The sequence below is a fragment of the Pyxicephalus adspersus genome, chromosome 4 (assembly GCF_032062135.1).
Source record: "Pyxicephalus adspersus chromosome 4, UCB_Pads_2.0, whole genome shotgun sequence".
Taxonomy (NCBI): Eukaryota; Metazoa; Chordata; class Amphibia; order Anura; family Pyxicephalidae; genus Pyxicephalus; species Pyxicephalus adspersus.
In genome coordinates, this window is record NC_092861.1 from 64,201,508 (window position 1) to 64,220,921 (window position 19,414).

General features: G+C 33.2%; 1 protein-coding gene across 1 annotated transcript in view; it reads right to left on the minus strand.

Annotated features, from left to right (window-relative positions):
* Positions 1-19,414, minus strand: part of BMP5 (bone morphogenetic protein 5) — a 68,872-nt gene that overhangs the window by 26,146 nt on the left and 23,312 nt on the right. The gene's annotated exons all lie outside the window — the stretch shown is intronic.

A 19,414-nucleotide genomic window follows, 5' to 3' on the forward strand; every position in this document is an offset into this window, starting at 1 on the left:
ATAAAATGTGCAGAAAATAATCTTGTCTGTCTGTAGTAAAATACATACATTTTTAACTGGTTTAAAATCACTGCATGGTTTTGACTTTTAAAGACAGAACACCAAAAAATTCCATAAAACTATTAATGGTATACAGGATCTGAAATAACCTGATGTCATTTTACTTAGAATTATGATGAAACATATGACAGTACACTTTGGAGCTATTTGTACGTGAAACGTTCTTTAAAATAAATATAGTGATTCTGATTTACAAAAGAAATACAGCATGTTCATTTTTAAAATAAATTTGCCCTGCTCTTAGTAATTGATACAAATACTATACAAAGCAAAAAGTAGAAACTTTAGAAAGAAAATTATAAGGATTAAAAATAACTGAATTTAGACTTTTACAGCATTAGTATACAGGATACAAAATATTCTTTTAAAAAGGCAATTTCCTGTATTTACAATTTTTGAAAAATCCGTACATAATACCATGGATTCAACAGCAATATAGACATCTCTCATGTAAATCCTGCTCACCATCATCATTACAAATTATAATAAGAATGTTTATTATATTTATTTATTCAAAATATAGGCTTAATGCATTTAATTAGAAACACAGGTTTACTCTAGAATTTTATTTTACATGTTGGCGACTGATAAAGCTATGTCTGCGCGTGTAACACAAAGACCCACATTTTTACATTTACCTTTTTGTGCAGCAGCATTGAAAATTGCATAACGGTATTTGTGGCATGACTCCTATAATGAATAAGGTTTATTCAATGACTTAGCTCATTGTATAGAAGCCCCTTTTTACAGGCACGGGAGGCTGAACCAACTGCTGAATGTTAAACTAGACAGGAGGATGTGGCTGGTATTTAAACTTTCACCTTGAATTTGTTAAAACCTGGTAAAACGGTTAAGGTCTGCAAGTACTGTAGACAGCCCTAAGTATAATAGCTGGTTTCTCACAGTGTAGTATATGTATTGCAAATAAAGGCTCTAGACAAAGGATTTGCATTTACCATCATCAGAACTATGTGAACCCCTATGCTTTACACTTTGGGAGCCAGATCTGTCTGCTTGAAAAGACCTCCTGCCTACCCACATAAAAAGCACTACAGAACCTATCACTAGCCCCTACCCAAACAGTATAGTATTCCTAAATCTGTAACTATAAATATTGTATGTATTTATAATTACACTATAGTATTTCTGAGACTGTAATTATAAATACCGCACACATTAAAAACATTTAACACTATATTGGTCTGTTGTAAAACAATACACTAAAATATATAATAAATAAATAAATAAATATATATATATATATATGTAAATAAATGCAAAGTATACTGCTTGGGTGTTTGTTGCAATTCAAGAATTTATAGAAGCCAACTAGAAGTTAATTGTATTAGCAACATAAAATATGAAAGGCCAGTGTGAGTACAAAAAAAGTAAAGAAGAAAACAGGTTTCTGGTTGTACGGGAGAACTTCGATAAAAAAAAAATCAAAAGAAGAAAAATAACACATAACAAAAAATGAGCATCGAAAACTCCAAGAAATGTGTTTTAATAAAATCTAAGAATATTGTTTTTGCTAGAATCTGTGGAAATCTTTAAATCTTTTTTTTTTTTAGAATGTTGCACTATTTACTAAACAATATCAAAAACGTGGGAACTATAAATCTCTGTCATAATTTAAACGTTTTTTGTTTGCCATACAATTTTTAACACTATCCAATGAACTGTGTTTAAAAAACAATTCAACTAAGAATTTGCATTTGAAGTGTGGTGACTATAATATACATGCAACAACATATTCTTTTACTTAAATTAACAAATCTTTGCACGTAATTCCAGCACATACATGGTGTATTGTAGGAAAATCGCTATTTAGGCTAAAAACACATTTATTAGAGCATCCTTTAAGAATATTTAGTAAAGACGTGCCCTGCTGAGTTTTACACACATTAATGCTTTTATTTAGTTTCATCACACATTATTAAAAATGTTTTATTAAAGGTATTGTTATGTGTTTGCCATTTTTGTAGTGTTTCTGTGAAGATCTTAGCTGAAATGGTTTTAAAGATTGGATTTAAAGTTTTTGTTAGTAAATGCTGAGGTTTTGCCAGGGGATATTTCCAGCTTCAGCAACTGCGTGTGTGATTCTAAATAATGTTTTTTTTTTTTTTGCAATAATGGTACAGGTGGGCGATCTTTTGTGAGTGCTGCGTAATTTGTTGGCGCTAAATAAATCCTGTTTAATAATAAAAAAATAGTGGATGTCAGTAATTTTTAGGGTCAATTTATATGTTACTTTTAGGAAGTACACTGCCGCAGTTATTTTCAGAAAAAAATGTTAGCAACCAAACACATTTACAGAAAACATGTTCAACCAATGCCCAATGTCACAACTATTTTTAACTTTTATATGATGGTAAGAATACATTTAACACCGATCTGTACCCTAACATTTTACTTGTGAAAATAAAAACTGTACCTCCCCCAATGGTAAACAACACATGAACAATTCCTGTTATATGACTTTAGTCAATAACTTGTCACTAACTGACCCCTTCACATTAGAGGTAGTTATAACCTTTAAATCAATACTTCATTCAATACTTATCAATCCTAAACATTTAATCTTCAACCATTCTCTAAAAGTGGGCACTTTCTATAATTTGCTTTAAATTTATGGTTCCACTTTAAAGTAGGCAAGTGCCAAGGCAAATTAAAAATAAATACAAAGAAATGCCTGCTGTTGTGCCCCTAACTTTGCAAATCAAAATCTCAATTAAAGCATTGACAGCTCTACCTGCTATATCCTGCTTATCCCAGACTCTCTCTCATTCCTTTTCATGTGCATATGCTCATTTCTTTCCCATTGAAACAATGCCGCTACCCCAAATCCTAATTACACACTAGGCCTAATTTATTCAAGCTCTCCAAAACTGAAAAAGATATACTATCATGGGAGAACCTGGTTGAGGCAGCAAACCTGGAATGGATCTGGCCTAGGACTGAAAACATTTGCCAGCTGCTACCAAATGATTGTTAGGAAATCCATTCCAGGTTTGGTGGATCATCCAGGTTCTCCCATGATAGTCTAGCTGATCCAGTCTTGGAGAGCATAAATAAATAATGTCCAATGTGTTAAAGGAAAGAGCTCCTGAGAAATGTAGTTCTTGTGATATACTTACATCAGTAGTATCTGAGCTTTAAGCAGCAATTTGAGAAGCCTGGTATTGATATCATAGGGAGTATAGAAAAGAAGATTGAGGTTTGGGGTAAATTTGGGCTATACCAATCCTGTTGCCAGTATAATCCACTAATTTATCACTATTACCAGCATGATCTACTATGAAGCTGGGCTTTGTAACCTTTGGCTGCTCAGGCAATGTAGACCAATAAAAAAATCTTTGTCAAATTGAAATACATTTTTACATTGCAATGTACAATTCCCATCTAAATTACTACCTCAGTGTTGTTTTGGAGTCGTTTGAATGCCATGATAACTATAATTTACAAAATACTGTGTATACGCTGTGTAACACGTGAAAGTGTGACTATACAATCAAGCCAATGAATGCAGTTACTATACTTGTAATTTTATATATCTAAATATCAATACTTAGAACACAATAAATTACATAGCCTGATCTAAAGCGTGTTTAGGACATTTTGTAAAAGAACATAAATATGAAATGTATTGGTCAGAAAATAAGAGAAATTCCCAGATGAAGGAAAATTGAAACTACTTTTTTTGGCCAAAGGAGATAGAATTTAGGATATTACATGTTAGCTTAACCTTTGTGGTTTAAAAAAAATGTGACTGCTCAAAAAAAAAAATACTAACCAGAATAATGTTTCAGGGATAAAGTTTAGGATCAACGAAAAAGTCTTTGTTTACATAAAGGAATAATTATATATTATCAAGTGGAACCTAATCCAAAATAAAATTTAAAAAAAAACACTTACCTTTAATCCCACAGGTTCCTCAGTTTGTTGGTTTCTTCACTTGTGTCCTGTGTTGTCCTAGTATCCGTCTTCAGCCCGGAGCAGAGGAAGCGTCGGGCACTGACATCTTCTTCTCTCTTCTTCTGGGTTCTTCTTCCTATGTCACCCATTCTTGCACTGCACAGGTGCGAGATTGGGTGACATAGATGGAAAAAAGATTGCTGATCTCTCTGCCTACCCTTTTTTGAAAATTAAAAATTAATCAATAAAGATGTGCCAGGGTAAAACAAAATTAGCAACACGTGTGATGTATATGTGTAAACACTAAATGAATGCCATTAACAAATGTCTTTTTTAAAACAGAAATCAAATTAATGCAGACCTCTACTGATTAACACATCATAAAATGTAAGTCCAATATTTTGCCCAATCTGCCTGCCTTTCCAAATCTGCGGACAAGATGGATTTTGAAAATCAGAAGATTGCATAGATAGATCAGTATTTGACTATAGACTTCATAATTAATTAATATGTATAGTTTGCTTGAGTCCAGAAAAAGTAATTAGGGATAAAGTAAAAGTATATAAAATAGTTCAGTTGAAATGTTCACAGCTTTTATTGAAATAGCCATAACTGGTAGCTGAATTTTCAGCACTGAACTGTGCTGATGAAAAATCCATTTTATATTTTCTGAATATTATCGTGTTACAGTATGAGGGGAGTTAAAGGGGTTTTTGTTGGTTTCCGGAAGAGTACAGTACACTTAGGAAGTCATTTGTTAGCTTTACCTCCATACTCACCACATGCTGCCAAATTTATGAGGGCACCCTTCCTATTTTAATCAGCAATGGGCTACACTAACACAATCCCCTTGTTGTTTTTTGTTCAGCAGAAGGAGTGTGTATTTTTACAGACATTTTGTTATCCTCTTACACATGCTAATATTTCATTCAAATCTAAACCAGGGATATATTTTGCAGTTCATTATCAAACCAGGCAAATCCAACCATCAGAGCAACACGTTATATTTTGCATGCACAAATATTTCTATGTTTAGCATGAGTAATCTTCAGGGTGCCATATTGTAATGACATCTGCTAAAGTGAGGTATTGACTCCTGCCAACTTAAAATGAATTTCCCTGCTGAAGTGAACTTTAGCTTATCAGACACATAGTTCAGAGCTCTAAAAATAAAAAAAAAAATTATCCCAACTGATATTGACATCAACTGTTCAGTGCTTGTCAGGCCATCATTCTTTTATTATCTATGAAGCATCACTTTTTTATCTGTACTTTATTAAAATACATTTTTTGCTTTCTTTTTTAATTGCTAGTGCTTGAAAATGATGCTAAATAAATAAGGTACAAAGGATAAACATTTAGTCAATAACAGCTAAAATACAGATGTCTCTGACCTTACGTAATGTATCTGTGTAGCCTTTAAAATGATTCTATTAAAGTGGAACTAAAGTTCAATGTTGAAAATTAGTGATCAGGCAGGTCTTTATTGAAGAAAGGCACAGGTAACATTCCTTTTGCAATACAAAATATATATCTGCCTGATCACTAGCTTCTTCTGAAAATCCCCTAAACCGCCAGGACTGAATGAACTTCTGTCCTCATGCATGGGAGTTATGTCAACCCAGCTCAGCAAATCAAGACGTACAAAAATCAGAACCAGGAAGCATAAAAGAAAGACCATAGCAAAGTCTGTGATGGAACAAGGACAGGTGAGTATATTTAAAAGAATTGCAATCAGGTGGAAGGGACAGCCTGGTGGCAATTTTTTATTTTTAGAGTTTATTTTCACTTTCAAACCCAGCTTAATTCAGTTAGAAAAGTTACATATGTTCCAGGTTGGTTTACAGAAAGCAACCAGCAGCCTAAGTATAAAAAAAATGTCCCTTGCCATCATGCTGTAGAACAGAGCCTTTACTCTCTGTACTTATGCAGCGGGATCTCTACAGAGGTCCAACACTATACTGCCAGAGCTCTGCAATCAGTGTTGCTCATACTCCCTGCTGAGTGAAGAGTTTTAGCTCTGACTTAGCAGGAGGTTTATGGACCATTACTTCCACACAGAAAGCAGGGGTGCTTCTCTAGAGGTCGCTGGCAGATGAAGACATTTTTTTTTACGTACGGTTACTTGTTAAAGAAAACAATCTATAAGACTTTAACCACCTTTTGTGATCACCTTGTGTGGGCACTGGTCACCTGTATTGCCTGTGCATATTCTAGCTTCAAGCACGGAGAGCAGAACAATGTATGCATTTAAAAGGTCATCAGTGGCAGCTCAGTCACTTTTATTACCTGAAGCTCAATTACCTGTAACACAGTTGTGTTACCCACACTTATTACATTACTAAATATGTCATACATGTTAGGCTTTTGCTATTGATAGCACATCAATGATTCTAAAATATATTTAAAATGACAGCAATGCTGTTAATAAAAGAATAATATAATACCTTTATACTGAACCACAAGCAAACAGTTGAAAGCAAATGATGAAATAAATAGATGAGAGTGGCTGTGGCTGATTTATAAAAAAAAATAAACTTTGAAATGCTTTTGTTTCAATGCACCTGGAATGTAATTAATTTAAACCAAAAGTTTAGTTAGGCTTTCATAGAACATTTTTGAAATTAAAAAAAAAAAACTACACAGACACAATAAATAAGCTGAGACATCTGTAACTTAGCTGGCACTGTCTATTAAATGTACATCCATTATAGATTTTCCTATTTTTCCAAGTTACCAAACACTTTTGATTTATTTTTGGTATTAACATAAAACAAACACCACTTGTTTTCTAAGGTTTATTTTTCAGTTTAGAAGATAATGGAGTTTTATTGTAATTTTTGCTTTTAAGTTACTTTACATGCCCTTGTATGAGGTTTGTTTACAGTTGGGTCTCAATATATGTATTTTCTTATGCTCATGTGAACACTATCGAGGTTTGTTTTAGTCTGCTTTGAGTATGTTTTTATCTTCTTCCTTTAGACTTGGAACCAAAAATAACTACTAAATGCATTTTAATCCTTAGTGAGAGAATGTTCCTACATGGTTTACACAAAGTCCCTTTTGAGTAACAAAACCTCAGCCTCTTCCAACAACAAACATAAGGAGGGAAATGGTTTTAACAGCCCCTTTGATTTCAAATGTGAAAATGATTTCAGATTTTATTTCATGTAAAGGTTAGTAAGAGAAATGAGACAGAAAATAGGCAGACTTATAGAACTGGCCACACTCAATTCAAAGATGAATGAGCTGTCTGTGAGGCGAAACAGGATATGCTAGAAAATGCCTATGATCTCTCCCGCTAGCTTCTAGAAAGTTTTATTTACAAGAGAAAGCCAAACCCATGTTAACATGGCTGTTGATGTTAAATACAATATCTATATCATGAATTGTTACCTTTGCAAGTACGTTTTATATTAGTTAACTAAAGAATTATTAAATGCAAAATAGATTTCAACTCTTCTAACAATAGCAAAGACTTCTGTTTGTTGCACTGTGAATCCCAAAATAATCCTGGATTACTTTTGGAGTTTCCTATCAATGCTTTGTTTCATGTGATTTGAAGTCCAGCTAATAAATAAATACAGTTTAATTTAAAGCTAGGAATACATAGTTAGGTTAAAAAGTCCATTAAGTTCAACCACCAGGTAAATAAAAAATCTTGAAAACTGGAATATTACAGATAGAAAAAAAAATGCACAACTGATCCATAGGAAGACAAAAAATCTTATGAAAAATAATTTAGTTTACTCCAAAGGTGGGGGAGATGTTACACAGCATATTTTACTTTCTTGTTAATAATTATTAATAATTGAGATGAAGCCTTTCCCCCTAAAGAACCCCCCAAAAATGGACCACTAGAGTATTCAACTGCATTGTATATATGTAGCCTCCACCTGAGACAGCCATGTTTTCTGTTAGCAGCATTAGTTATAAATGTACTACCAATTTTTGTACAAGGGGCAGGGTCCTCTCCTCATCCCGTGTCACTGTCTGTATCTGTTTGTCATTTACAACCCCTATGTAATGTACAGCACTGCGTAATATGTTATAGCTATACAAATCCTGTTTAATTAATAAAAATAAGGACTAAGCTACTAAAAATGTCTTCTGTAGCTCTTGCCTATTCAGGTTACCGACATCCAATACCTAAATATTCTAGTGTAAAGGGAATAAAGAGGAACTGAACTCTGGAAGGCAAAACACGGGTCACCAGTACATGTGGTTTTCTTGTATTAAGCACCTAGTGACATCACCAAATTCTTTTTTAATTCATCTTAAGTTAAGAGTTAGAGTCAGCAATGTCTGAATCTCACAAAACTATTATATAAAACGTAAGTAGCACAGAAGCTGTTGCTTATTTTCTACAAATACAAGTTACATTCTTTGGGACAATCGTCTGGGTTCTGACTTCACTCTTTAATTGGTCCACAGCCTGGTACAGGTATACAGGTAAATTGTTCAGAATTTTGACACTTTATAGCTACATGCTTGCTTCTGGTCATTGTCCTACCATGTTGAGAAGCCAGGTGACAATCCTGTAATTTGAACACTAAGATCTAAATTAGAAATGGCAGCTCATATATGCTATCTTCACCGGTACGCCTTGATTGTCTTAAACATAATCACCTGTAACAGAGATCTGCTGCCCATACTTTTTACATCACTAACTACTGACTACGTTTCTGACTTTCACCATAGTGTATTCTAAAGTATAAAAAGTTAAAAAGTAAAAATGACAATATATATATATATATATATCATACATTTAACAGTTGAATAGTGAAACAGTCCTGTCAGGCATGATCTACTAGATTGTAAGCTCTTCGGGGCAGGGTCCTCTCCTCCTGTATCACTGTATGTTTTAGTCTGTCATTTGCATCCCCTATTTAATGTACAGCGCTGCGTAATATGTTGGCACTTTATAAATCCTGTTTATTAATAATAATAATAATAATAATAATATCAATAACAATAATGATAGGAGATCTGATTTTCTTTAATGCCATTTAATATTGCAAGTTTTGACTGCACAGCAAAAGTATAAGAAGTAGGCTGGTAGCTTCATCTCTCTGTCACTTTGCTCTCTATTAATCAGCATGAACCCTATGCATTAGCAATATTAATTCTGTAAATTCTGTATTGTTCTCTAAATAATAAAAATTAATAATAAATAGATTCAAAATATTTTGGAGACTTTACATGCAGCTATGACATTTTCAGTAGGGGCCCCTGAAAAACCCCAGTTTATCCACTTGGTGAATTTGTCCAGTTGGTAAGAGTAGCTTGAATAACCATAATGTGGATTGTCATCAAACAGTTTATTTTCTATGTCTAGTTGTTTAACCTACTGTTGTAAATTGAGAAACTTTAAAATCACGTGAATGTCAAAGGTCAACTGCACTAATCTCACTTAATTTCTCTGTTTGACCCTTACATTCTTCAACACAAGCCCTAAAGTAAATCAGCCAATTTGAACCACTTGAAATTGACAGAGGCTACAGTAGACTCATACATTACAAAGTACATGGATTTATATCTCATGATAGTTTATCTTTGGTGAATAAGCTATGTTATCACAAAAAAATGTTGAAAATATCTATCTTCACATGAAATTCCTTTTATTGAGCCTTAAAATACTATTCAAATGAAAGCTGAGATTACATGCATCAAATGTAAAGAGTGACAGATAAGTAGAAGATTAATTCTGAAGATATGTCAAAGGACACTAAAAGGTCATAAATCACCAGGAGATAGAATGGGTGATTGTTATACCCACATGGACACTTGTATAAATATGTGTTTAATGTTACATGTGTAAAATTATGTATACATAACTGGGTATGAGTATGGATAATTATAAGAGCTGAAGAAAGCAATCATTTGATGGAATGTTTTTAGTATAATTATACCCCTTCTAATCGGTTGCTATTATAGTAAATATAATATGTTTAGTGTTACTTTAGGCTTTACATTGACAAGGAGCTCATTAATACTGCATGGAAAGCAAAAAAATGAGGCAGTGATGGCTAGTTTATGTTTATATTATGTTTACGGCTTAAAAATCAAATAAGTATTTGCCTTTCTTTGTTAACTAATTATATATATATATATATATATATATATATATATATATATATATATATATATATATCATATAGATTTTGTATGTTTGGAACCATTCCTTTCTACTGGGGAAAAGAAAATTAACAATGTTATATGAACTATAATTACATAATGATTTATGTACACTTATTATAAGTTTGATTACTCACATAATAAAAAGTATAGTATGTACCTTTATAACATAATAATAAAATAACAATAATTATAGTATGAATATAATAATAATAACAGCAGAGAACAATAGAAAACACAGAAAATTATTTATACAAGTATCACAAGTAAATATCTTAAATTTCTCTCTACTCATACTGATACCTGACATTTCAGAAACCAGAGAAAAAATGTTTTTGTTAAGGTATAAGTCATCAATATAAGTGGAAAATGTATTCCTTATTTTTCATTTTGTGATGTTTTGTTCTAGGACTATAGGGCATGAGTGCCATAAAAAAAAAGTTAATGGTCAGAACCTAAAACTGTACATGAATAGTTGCAAAAGCTGTGTTTAAAGCAATGTTTTCTTTAGTTCGCCTTTAGAATGCCATAAACAAAATTCCTATATTGTTCTTTTTTTTACAGTATGGTATCCTGCACATATAATATGGAAAATGACATGCAATATTTGACCTTGAGCTTTTTGGATAAGAAAGTATGCCTGAGAATAAGGAAAATGTCTTGCCTTAAAGTTTAACCTGATTATTCCCAGAGGTGTTCATTTCTTTGCACGGAGTTACTAAATTAGCATGGATCTTTAAAAAGCTATACAATTCAGTTAGTGCTCAAGTACCCAAGTACCGTTCATCTAAAGCCCACCAGTCATGCACCAGCAAGCCAATCGAAGTGGTTGATTGACCAGAGCATGGATCATTGAGTATCTGTCAGACTGCATTGAAGCATGCCACCAGTCAGCAATGCAGGGCATTTGCACTTTTGTCACTGCATGTAGGACAATGGAACATAGTTATATGAAGTACACTAAAATTCTTTATGTTTGTGTTAAAGATTACGGAAATACCCAAAATGAATTCACTTAATACTGAGTGCATGGCAATCTAGGTAACTTATTATTGACTAAGACACTGATAATAGATCATATGAAATGTACATATTAGTGATTATCCCAGTTTGTAATTTTTATTTATTCTTCTGTTAAGGTGCAGGATCTTGCTAGATCCTACTGATCTGGGAGAATTATACAGTTCAGAAATGCAATTTAAATAATAATTCATACATTTTAAACTGAAAAAAGCACATTAATTTTTTTTAATTTTTCTGTTGTGAACAACACAATAACAAGCTTCTACCCAAATGAGCTGTTGCGAAATATGCCTACATTTTTTTATATCACAAGATACAAAGCTGACATCTATGTACTGCTTCTGTAGTGTACAGACCGTACTATCTCACTCAAATGGCAAATATGTCATGTTTAGTCTTTCTTTAGTCATATAATTTTCTCTTACTGTCATGTGTAAACATCTAATGCTTTGCAGTCTTCCATAAGAAAAAAAATGATCTAATTTTACTGGGGCAGACATTGTCAAGTGAATTTATTATGACATGAGCTAAAAACATAACCAAAAACATTTAAAATAGCAAAGAGAAAAGCACTTGGTAGGTCAAGTGTTATAAATAACGTGTTCTTATCTTTTACATAAAGTTTTAATGCTTAGAAATCTTAGACACACATTATAAATGCCATCGACATTTCAAGATAAACATAACAAATTAATCCTTAAGTTTATGAAAGAATAAATGGAAGGAATGTCAGCAGCTGAGTAGTCAATGGGTAATACACTGCATGTTGTTACAAGGCATTCTTCGTTACAGTGTGAGAACATAAATGTAACTTTTAGGATTCATAAAAAAGAGCTGAAACATTTATATAAACACTTATATACATGTGTATTCTTGTATAAGTATACAGTATATGCAGCTATCTCCTCCATGACAGGTCTATTCCAAACGTCATAATACAACCTTTGTTTGTTACTACTATATATCAACAATAAATCTTTAAAGGAAAGAATAGTCTTTTCTGTAGTATTGCAGGTTTTAAAAGATTGCTTTCCCATTTTGGTTGTAGAAAATTAGGGTATTTAAAAACAGGCACTAGATAGATCATTTTACAATTTTAGTGATCAATTTATTTTATGGCTTATATTTTGTTTGTTTTCAATTGTTTTGTTTTTGGGGGAAAAGTCAGTTTTTTGTCAGTTTTTGCAGCTTTTGTAGCTGATTTTTGTAATATATATTTTTGAAATGTGCTGCTTTTATAAGGAGACAACTTTTAAAACAATACAATGGTTAATATTGCAGTGTGATCACGAAAAGCATATTATTTGCAATGTGTATATTTTCCCATCAGTTATGTTCAGTGGTTTGTTTCAGTTTACCAGGTGTATACTCACAAAAAATGGCATATGATTCCAGCTTGTTTAATAAGGTGTCAGAAAACAGCTACTATAGAAGTTCCCAAAAGTGGTGCGTACATTTGAGTATTCTTTAAAAATGAGTCCCTTGCTCCTAATATCTGTTGAGCTAAGCTAATATTTACTATTTACGTTCGAGGAGCTGGCTGGCTCCTGGACTTGCATCTTGAGAAGGAACAGTATAATTGGAAAGGGTATGGTGAGTTGGGTTAAAAAGAGCAAAACAGAGTCAAGTCTTTTAAAACTGAGGATATTTCAATGTCTTGATTCAATCATGGACCCAATATTAGGGAACCAACTGTATTTCAAACCACTATCTATTGTAGAGCGCAGCATAATATGTTGTTGAATAAAGATTATTAAAAATAATCCGAAACCCCATGTGCTGCAGTACACAAACAGACTAACATTAAAAAAGACATGTATGCCACACTGCATATACCTGTTTTGAGGTCATCAGCATCAAACTTATTTATTAAGAATTTCAAAAACAAATTACATCACTTTTCTACATAGTCACCTTGCTTTGTGATGCGTTTTTCCTAGTCGCATTACACTCTCAGACACAAGCAATTACTACTCCCACCTTCACAGTTTCCAACGAAAATATAAAAGTGTGGAAACATTTTGAAGACCCCTCTTAAATACCCTCTATAATATTTGAATTCAAAAAACTATTTAACTGCTTTTGTAAAACTAAATGCTTTTAGATTTCTTCAACAGAATTGTTAATATATAGAGTACTTAAGTCAAAAAAGAGGTCACCTGTGAGAAAAGAACATCTTTATATAGTTATTATTAATAATAATATTAATAGTTTTATAAATACAACTATAGTAATCGTTGTATGTGAATCAAGAGGTTAGAGATAAAAGAAACTACTCCAGGAAAATCTTGTTTTTTAAAACTTAAAAGATGTAAGAAGAATCAAGTTTAGGTAATAATAAAAAAATGATATTGGCTGGGATGACAATAAATGTAGCTGTAAGGCATACAAAATGACCATCATTTTGCCATTACTGCTAACACAAATATTTTTTTATATATGTCTAATCATTGTAACCATATTATCAGCTTTACATGAAAATAGACACCACCGATATTCCTAGCTAAGATATACTGACTTAGCTAGTTGCATCTGGGGATACCTTAAACAGGAATGCCTGAAACATTTACTCCCTAACCGGACATTTCAATAAAGGCATGTGCTCTATATAAACTATGAATGGGCTGTTAGTAATGAATCAATTAGAAATTAGTAACATGGTTACCAATATTTTTAATTATCTCAGACATTTGTACTATATAGAAATGTACTACACTGTCTATTTTTTATGTTCATTAAACTGAGTAACATACAAAGAAATGCAACACAAATAAGCAGTTACCCGACTTAAATGATAAACGAGCCGATGAATGCAATGTATATTTTGCTTTGAAGGAAAAAGCATAACATGCATAGCCCTTTCTATATTTTCTATGTTGACGCATTACCTTGTGAACCACACGTTCTAAACAATGTCAATGATGCGTAAGAGTTAGTCTTAATCAAAGCAATATTTGGACCAATTTGTCTTGAAGGCCTTTATCTAAAGCTAGCTCCAGTGCTTGCCTGTATATGTTAAAGCGTTCCTTCCTTTGTTTTACATCTTTCCCCCTAGATGCAACTTTATTTATGTAGAAAATCAACACAATCAATTACAGAGCTCATTCTCCGAATTCCTTCTGTCTGTGATATACGGGCTTGTGAAGTGATGCTTATGTTATATGAATCTAATAACTGTCCCTTCAATCAGCTTTAAACTATGTGAAGTTCTAGTCCTACTCATAGTTCAAAAGTTGTACAAATTATCTTCTACCTTTTCATCACAATAATCTTTCATAATCTGGCATAAGTGTGAAGTAAATGAAACCACATGGCATTGCAATTTTTTATTTTTATTTTCTGTAGAAAAAACTATACATAGTATGTTGTAGTGGAAAGGGATATTTGATACACAAATTATTTTTTAGAGCCCTCTGGGTAGTTGAGCACTTGTGATTTCTACATATTTTACCTGCAGTACCACCTGTTAAAGTTTTTAATTTTATTAAATATGAACCATTATGAGCATGAATTGGTGACTTAAACTTAATCTGAATCAATCTAACCAAGAGAAAATGTGGCCCCCCTAATTTTAGGGTTAGAGATTGGGGTTAATAGAGATACTCTTTAAAGGACTACCAAAACAGTCTTTTTAATAAAAACATAATACACATTCAGCTACATCTGTTTATCACCCCCCATCCACCACACACTTAAAAATGTAATCTTTCTCTGCTTCCCCTACTTCTGTTCTATATTTCCCCCTTTACCACCAAGCCAACTTTATTATAGATCCTAGTGTGATCTGTTTGCTCTGTCCTAAGCACCTAGACTGTGTATGCCTGTGGTGCCTCGTGTGACTAAATATTATGTTCTAGATAAAATAGGCAAAACAGAACAAATAATACATTAATAAAATGGCTTACACTTACACATTAGGAATATCTCTAAAATGTGGCCCAGATTAAACAGTGAGCACATTGTACATTTTTTATACAACATTTATTGTCCAGACCAGGCGCATTTCCAAGAGGAGCAGGACAAATCCTGGGGTTGCTTTTCCTCCACCTTATCCAGTAGGATTAGTGCAGGGATACATTAGAATCCCTTATCCATTTCTTAAGATAGTTATTTGAAAAAAATTTGCATTGTAAATTCTGAGGAATTTTTATATGTTCTGGGTAAATACTAAAGGGAATCCCTCTGATATTATGACAAATTAGCATAATTTGTTGGTTGTCAGGTCATCATTATCAATTAATTTTTATCAGAGGATGTCAGCATTGGTGATCAATGTACTTTTAGGGACTTTGTTTTAAAAAATAGTGTTTTATTTAGATAAAGAACTTTATGGTGTGGATGAGCTGTCTTTATGTACTTTTAACTATTTCTTGGGAATAGGTAAGGGGTGATAATTGTACCCTTTTAGGAAGCAGAGGGAAAAGGAGGGGCAGTGAACTGTACCATATAAGGCTCTATGCTTTCCCACAACATTGGGGGTCCCACTGTTCAATACAGGGTCCTGCCCATATCCTGTCCTCCCAAAAATGATGAGTTCTCAGATATCGGCTTCCCAACACAAGGGGCTCTATTTATAAAACTGGGGATAAGACATTCCCTCAAACATTCCCTTATGAGAATATTCCAGATCTTTGAGTTTCAATGGCAGTAAGTGATTCCCACCAGGGAATGTTTGAGGTAATGCCAGATTCCCTGTTTAATAAATAGAGCCCAAGGGAATGAGTACAGGAGTATATAGATAGCTCTAATCTCTTTCAGAAAGAGTTAGAAGTAGACAGTACACATACACACTACAAAAACTTAATTGAGATAAAAACAATATTTTACATTTCCACTCATTTGTATATTAGTAGTACTGAGGTAAATACTGTTTACTTTATCCCAACTCTTTATTCCCATTCCAACACCTAGTGATCTCATTTTTCCTCTAAAGCTCCAAGTTGTGGATGGGCCCTCTGAATTCACACTTTCAATGCATGGCCATAGTTTACAGGATAACATCAGATGTTGAAACTGCAGCTCAAAGTGTCCTAAAAAGGAAATGACTACTTGCACAGAACACAGTATGTGGGAGATAGGAAAAGTCTTAAGGTGCGTACACACTTCCAATTTTTATCGTTCCAATCGAACGACGAACGATGGATTGGGCAAAAAATCATTTTGAACATCGTTCAAAAGAATCATCGTTGAACATCGTTCGTGTGTACGGTCGTTCGTTGATCGTCCATATTCAGAGCATGCGTGATGAACGAACGTCCGTTCACTTTCCTGTCGTGCACATAGTTCCTCTATCGCTTAAACGATCGTATCTATTGTGTGTACAATATCTACGAACGATCGTGTCGTTACCTCTATGTGCAGGATCGGTGCTATACGATCGTTCGTATATATCGTGCAGGAACGTTCGTCGTTCGTTTTCCGACGATAATAATTGGAAGTGTGTACGTAGCTTTATTTACATCCCCCCACACAAAAAATAATCATTATTTTTACTATAAGTATTTCAGACCAGTGTCTGTAAACCAAGTCCACTACAAGTCCACTACATTTAAAAAATGGTAACTGCTCATTTTAATATGATGAGCTGAGCTATAAAAACAATTCCCAAATGCTCAGAACCAACTGTGCACCCATTCTAATGGCCCTAATATTAGACCACATTTGTGCTACTGTTAAATTCCTCTCACATAAAGTAGTCAAAGCTAATAATTGCTAACTAGATGTGTAGGTATATGAAGTTCCTAGTAATTTATCTTCTGCGTTCACTTTTGTGGCTTTCTATATCATCTCATTACCTGGAGATGAAGTAATGAAGTCTCATAGACCATTTGTGGATATTGTCATAGTGAGTAATTAGCTAGTTACTCCATGATTCAAGTATCTAATACTTACTCATGTTAGGTAATATCTAACAGAATAAACTTAATAGGAAATACAAATGTAATATCAAGTGTCAGTTATTTTGTTGGGCATTAAATACAAATTTGTAATGATTGAATTGCACTGAGTTACCTATGTTATTTTCAGATTAGCAGTCCTTTATATTTCAAGTAGGGCTTATTGTTACTACTACATACACATAGTATTACAAGAGATGCAGGCGACATCAAGAAACATAAAGTACACCTAAATGATAATTAGAAGTCAGTATGGTAACAATACAAAAGCTTAATTTTCTATACACTCAACTCCTGACTTATGAAATCATCTTTAGAAACCAAGTTCCCACAGATTTTGTTGGCTTTGTGGACAATAAATTTATTGAAATTGAATCACCAAAAGTTTGAGAAGGAAGCAATTAAGCCCGATTAACAAGAAAGGTCAGACAGTCATCAGATAAAAACCTTGCCTGGAAAGTCAGGGTCACTGAGGTTGTAAGAAGCTAGAGACAAAACAAACAACATCCCACAATGAAAGAAAGAAATAAAACACACAAATGAGAAACATAAATCTGCTTGAAAGTAGAGCTGTAAACTTCAACCCTTATCATTCCTCTTGCCCAGAAATGAAATAAAGTTCTATCTATTAACTGCCATATTCTTAATTCCTTAATTGGGTGCAACTACCTTATTAGCTGGGGGCATATTTTTCCTATTCTAGTAGCCATTAGAACATTTAGATGCAGACCGTTCACAGTTCTTAGTGAGCATACATTCATCATTTAATTGAATTAGGAAAACATATTTCTTGCAATAACAGTTTCTGTTTACTATTATCAATTTTAAGTTTTCTGTTTACTCTAAATGTCTGCTGTTTTTCTGCAAACAATTGTTCACTTACCTTAATCCAATCATTCGCAAGTAAAAAATATCATTGCACATGTGGTGTGCAAAAAAAAATAAAATATATAACACATACATTGAACCATGGTAAACGTCTGACCATGTCATTTCTATGGCCAAGATTGGGTGAAATGTGAAATATGTCAGAGGGTTTATGGCTTTTATTTTATTTATTAAAAAAGAGTGTTGGGTGCATGTTTGTCTTCATTGTAACTAAATATTTAAATGTTAACCTGCTAGAGACAATTTGGAGTGAAGTCAAAAAAGTTTTCCAAAAATGAAACTTCCTACCTTCCAGTCTTACCCCTCTTTACCATTGGTGATTAAACCAGCTCTCCATCCCAGTGTTTTTTGACCAGGATTCCTTCGAATGATACGTTTATTTCAATGGTTGCTAGTGGTTCCTTGAGCAATGAGCAATTTGTGACTTTTAGATGAATTTAGCTGACACCAATGATCTTTTTGGTTATCTGTATGGGTGACATTCTTCCCACTGGCTAGCAATGTAGGAGGCATTCTTTCTACTGTCTATCACACTAATATACCATAAGCTGTGGATATAGTGATTATAGCAGGGGATCCATCAATACAGTAAAGTTTTTTTAATGGTTGCTCCATTGTAAAAAGGTTGTGAGTAAGGTTGCTCTATCCATTCATAATCTTACATTTGCATATCTATAGACCTTAACTATCACATATGTTATGTGGGGAAAAGTTCAAATATACTATATATACTATATCCTTGATCATGCTTGTTTTGCCTGCTTGTTTCTCTTTTGTGAACCCAAGTCAGATATCACTTATAATATTTTCTAGCAAATACTCTTGCTTGTGGTCTTTCACCAACCTATAAAATCTGTACTTATATTAAAGAAAAAAAAAATAGGCTAAAGGTGGAAAAAGGTTGCAACGTAATGGAAGTTACAGAATAGAATTGAAAACACAATTCACTCTACACCAGTAGCAGCCACGTATTTCTAAATAAAGGGTCTGTTTCCTACTTTTCAAACCCCTATAAACACCATTAACACCAAACCAGTGACAGTCAAAAAATATTACTGTTTAATTCAGGTGCAGTATAACAATATATTTGTCATATTTAGCCTAACTTCTGCCATTTACAAAGAAGTCCATGTACTCCGCTGTAGGCACTGGCTTATACCAGTAGACAAGAATGTTATAAAGGTAGTTGTTGAATCTGACATCATTCACAAATTATGCTTTAGGACTGTGAACTCTTTATATTCATGCTCATTTATCGAAGTTGGCTTGGTAAAATTAAACAGTTTATGAAATGGTGCAACTTTCTGTTACTGGATTTGATTTTAAATTGAAATTCAAGAAAATGGCATAAAAAGGAGTACAAGAAGAAGTTCCTACAAAGATGACTTGATTGTGTTCCTAATGTGGCATAGGGGTAGGAAGAGGGGTGCTGCACACTTTTCTGTTCTTACATTCCCAGGAACAGCATCACTCCCAATAAAGTTTTCAGCACT